We start from the raw sequence: 5279 nt of genomic DNA, 5'->3' as shown, positions 1-5279 counted from the left end.
AAACCTTGGTTTCTTACTGAGGGAAACTTGCTGCTGTACGCATCACACCTTCCACTTGGGGTTCCCAACGGGCGTGTGCTTTACGCGTCATCAAGCTAAATTTCTGGCGCCGTTGCCGGGGATCTGAAGAAAAGCTACACCACAAAGATTTCTAACTCCCACGTCAACTACACGCCAGCAATCATCAGGAAACACATCGGGGTATCGACGAACGACCCTGATCTGATCCAAGGTGGGTTTGGCTAAACTCTGGTTGCAGGTAAACTTTCTGGGCAGTCTTTCAGATATGTGCTCGACTAACACTCCGGTGCTACTAGTCATGGTGATGGCCTTCTTGGCACAATCAATCAGTCCATGATGTTTCGACATCCAGTCCATACCCAGTACTACTTCCAAACCTTTTGTTCCCAGAACGATCAAATTTGCATAAAATTCTATTTCATGAATTCTGATAGGCACATCTTTGCAAATTTTTCTAGCTTTAGTTGTTGAACTAGGTATTTTAACTATCATGACATGCTTCAAACCGATGGGTTGAATCTTACTAGTGCATGCAAAATCTTCGGTAACAAACGAATGCGATGCTCCAGAATCGAACAACACTCTTGCAGGTATTGAGTTAACAGAGAACATACCCAGCACGACATCTGGGGCTTCCTGAGCTTCTTCCGCACTCATGCACTACTGCAGAAAGGCTTATAGCCTCCAGGTGATCAGTGACCAGCAAAATTATGACTGTCACTAATAAGTGTACCAGTGACAGGCACATATAAGCCTGTCACTAGTACAAATACCAGTGACAGGCGTATAAAAAATGATGTCACTGAGTTTTATTTTGGAGGCAGGCTGGGACTAAAAATTTGCTAGTGACGGGCCCACAAAAGAGCCTGTCACTATCAATCTAGCGGAAATGCCTTTTAGACTCAACCCGTTGCTTCTTATTTCTGGGCCGGTCTGCCCCACGCGCGTCTATGGGATGACTCTCCGTATGTTAGCTAGCTGGGCCTCTTCCCTGCATCCTGGAACGAGCAGAGCATGGACAAGCTCCATGTACGATCCCCAACCGCAGCCAAAAGAATTCGAGTACCCATTACCGCGAGCCCTCCTAATCCCCAACCGCATCCGCCCTACGCCCCGTCCGAAGGCAGCGCCGCCAGCCCCTTCCAATGCCGCCGCGCCGCCAGCCCACTCCAGCGCCACCGCCCAATGCATGGACGCCCTCCCCCTACGCGACCGGCGCCCTAAGCCAGGCGCGGCCTTGCATCCCCAACGCCGCCGCCCTAGGACGCCGCCCTGCATCTCCAATGTCGCGCCGCCCGTTCACCCGACGCGAGGACGCCTCTGCCTGAATCGAGGACGTCAGCGCCCTGCACCACTGCTCCTCGAAGCCACACTACCTCTGAAGGTATCCGACCCTGCACCACTTCCATCAGCCTTCAGGCACCTTATTTTAATTTAACTCTCTTGTGACAGACAAACGCTGTACTGGAACTAGCTCACAGTATCAACCACATCGTGTTGCTTTCTGGGACGCCCTCTTTGTCAATGTTGCAACTTCTAAATATACCCATTGAATTTCTCTCGGGGATCCTTGTGCTGTTGTGCTATTTTACTCATGGATATATAGAACTTTGAACATGCAAATAGATTTATAGTTTTACCATTTTCCTGAAGATGTAGTTCGTAGTTGTACTGTTTTCTTGTTACCAGTTGTTACATGTGATATTTATATATTCTATGTGTAAGCTCAGTATCTGTATTGCGATGTTAAAAGTGCCATGTGTGGCTTTCCATTCTTATACTTTTTACCCTGCGCATAATATATCTGACTGCTTGTCTGAGGTTGACTCTCCATATTTGTTTGTTTTTTGGGGATTTAACTTACAGTGTTTTCTCCTAGGTGACAACAGACCTTTTGACATCTATCACCAGATAAATATGTTACGGTAAGGAATGCAGAATGACATCTCATTGTGTTGGTCATATCGATCTTTCGTGATCACACTCTCCCTTGTTTTTCTGTCCCAATTTGCTTGGACATGATAAATTTGAGTTTGCAAGGACATACTGTTCACTTCATGTTGCTCAAAGATCTCACGGTAAAACCTACCAGGTATTTATATCTTGTGATTGTCCTTATTGTCAAGGAGATTGGCAGGTTGCTATTACTAAGCTCTATTAGATTATCATTTGTTATGTTAGGCACCGTCAGTGTTGCAGCCTTGCAGGCATAAATAAGTTTCAGTAAACATGAAATAATGGTTCTTGCAGACTTGCACTTGCAATTAAGTTCAGGAAGTAGTATCTGACAATCTGTACGTAAAGGGTTTGATATTTTTTACACGTTGTTTCATATGCAGGACTTTTCAAAGGGTGCTTGGTTGACGGAGTTAAATGTTTTGCTCAGTCAGACTCTCATGGTTGGCTCTCTCTCTTTCAGCTATTGAAGCCTCTTTTTATAACTTTTTTGTGTTTATTGTTTTCATGATATTGTATGTATCTTGTTCCTGATATCCAAACTATTCATGGACTTATTTATGGTCAGCGCATAGTAGTTCTTGATGATGTTCATGGATTTTGATCTGCTTGGCGGTATACAGTTTTTATATGTGTATAGTTTATTCACCTGATTACGTATACAGTCTGCATTACAGTATGTTGTAGAATGCCGTAGTCTATGCAGAAACATGTTTAAGAATAACTGAATGAGACTAACTTCAGTGTCTAATACTCTTTACATTCTCTTTTAGTTATTATTTAGAATGCTTGCAATCGAACTTCTACAAGTGTGACCACAAATAGATGTAAAAGTACTTTGAGTTGTCGCATGAAATCAAGAAATTTTACTAAATTTGAAAGAAATTATGTAGGTATCAATGGACAATTTTATTATTGTGGTGCTCTTACTCAATTTTCTGTACGTTCTCGACATGCAAACTATCCTGCGTCTGTATCTTTGCAAGCTGGCCAGCCTTTGATTCTGTTAAATTCCCACTAGAACTACTTCAGCTTGTTTACAAAATGTAGGTGTCAATTGACCTGCTGTATACCAATCTGCAATATATTGTCTTCTACTCCTAACATGAATTGAAAAAACTCTAAACAAGAAAGAACCAGAGACCAATGAAGCACCAGTTTGCTGTGATAAAAGCTAACCATCCTACTAAATTTCAGAGTGAAGACACCCAGCTAAATGCCGAATAATATCTAATGCCTGATATCGAAGTAAAAAATGGTAATCCTCATAAGCAAGTCCCAATAGGCACGACTAATTTCTTGTAAGGTGTTACCTTTCTGACTTACTCGTCTACACTCTCCCACAATTTTCTGTACGTGCTCGTCACTGTAGCCGGTGCGGACTGTTCGATGCACAAGAATTAACGTCTGAGATCAATTGTTTCTGCCAAGTTCTTGCTTTTATAAGTAGTTTAGACTAGCACTGAAATAGTCGATGGAGGCAGCTGTTCCGAACTGCTGCTGGTTAGGCATTTTCTTCTGGTTCTATATATGTGCTACAAGCGTTTGAATTTTTTTTTACCGATGATGTATATTACCTGCTTCTCTGCAGCCTGTCGGTGGCCATCTCGCTGCAGGCTAAGCACATGAAGAAGTTTGGGAAGGTGATCGATTATGTTCCTTGACTTGTTGCTTCATATAAATACGTGTTGATTCACTGACTAATATATCTGCATATCTTTTGAAAAAAGTTGTAAGAACCATTCTACTATAGTAGCCTAGAGTAGTTATCTTTCTCTGTACATATCCTTTGTTTGCATTATTATATCTACTGTAGTTGCCTAGAATTATTATACTGCAGTAGCCTAGAGTAGTTATCTTTCTCTATAAATAATTCGAGCAAGAACCATATGACCAAGTTGATGTCATTTTCTCATAGTAAACTTAATGAAATGCACATCTCTGAATTTATAGGCCAAAGTGTGTACTGTCTGGTAGTGGTGGAGCTACAAAATATCTGGGCGAGCCAAACTAAAAAAAACAGCACTTCATTTTTAGCTACACCAAATCTTTTTGTTGACTAACTTAGAATATCGACATAATTTTAGTGAAGAAATCATGCTATTGAACTGGTCACTAAGAATTGAGGAACGAAAGAAATTACACGTGCTAAACTAGGTAGGATACAAGACCCTCCAAAATTGACTAGCAAAGCTACCTAGCTACCACTACCAGTGTCATTTTTCTTAGAAAAATAATCAAGGATGCAGAGCGCATCGTGTCCTCTTGGGTTTTCATCTCAATACCCAGTACCAGTTCGATCGTTGGTCGCTCGCTCCGAATCAGGTCTGCTTGGTGTCTGCTGGTTCGCTAGTGGATTGGGCCGTCCATATAGAGGGGCAGATGTTTTAGAAAAAATCCATACAGAGGGCAGTGTTGTGTGGTAACTTCATAACTTTGTGGGGTCGCTTTGTTTGTAAGTGCATTGCTGCACTTTATAGAAAAAAGGTGCATTGTTGCATATATTACGGATCCCCAATTATATCCTTGTACTGTTCTCGCTAGGTATGCTCATGTGTCGCTATACCCTGTCTAAGATATTATAGAGCTCCAATTATTTCATTTTATTTTTCATTATCTACGATGCTTATGTTCCCTTTTGCTATTACAGATTTGGTCAAGATTCTCAAAAAGTATGACAAGAGAACTGGGTTCCTTATCCGTCTCCTCTTCATTCAAAATGCTCTGCTCCAACCTTTCTTCAACACTGATATGCCAGCTTGTCGGGGAGTGCGAGGCTATGCTCGACCAGCTCCTACCATATTGAGCAAACCATCTGTATCGAATGAACAAAGAACAAAAGATATCAACACCAAGACAAGCCTCTGAACCCTATTTCTTCCTTGGATAGCAACGGATGCATTCCAAAGCTTGATTAGATTGAGTTCATGGAGAGCATGTACACGAATAGCTTGATGAGATAGATTGTAAATTCTGTGCAAATGTTATGTCATATTGGGTGATGTGAACGTATCATTGGTACACATCCAGTTGTGCAATTTGAAATATTTGTGGAAAATACATTTTATTTTGTATAATGTCTTATTTTGCTTTCTGGAATATTCATGAAAAAGCATTTTTTTATAATGGAATTTCGTACTAGTGATATGCAGGATAATGAGCCGGTCACTACCAAACCTTATGGGCGGCCTTCCATTAGTATGCACACACTAGTGACATGCATCTCTTTTTGCCTGTCATTAGTATGCACACACTAGTGACAGGCACATTGCTGGTCACTAGTAACATGATACCAGTGACTA

This window comes from Lolium rigidum, chromosome 7 (assembly GCF_022539505.1).
Source record: "Lolium rigidum isolate FL_2022 chromosome 7, APGP_CSIRO_Lrig_0.1, whole genome shotgun sequence".
Classification (NCBI taxonomy): Eukaryota; Viridiplantae; Streptophyta; class Magnoliopsida; order Poales; family Poaceae; genus Lolium; species Lolium rigidum.
This window is presented reverse-complemented; position numbering follows the sequence as displayed.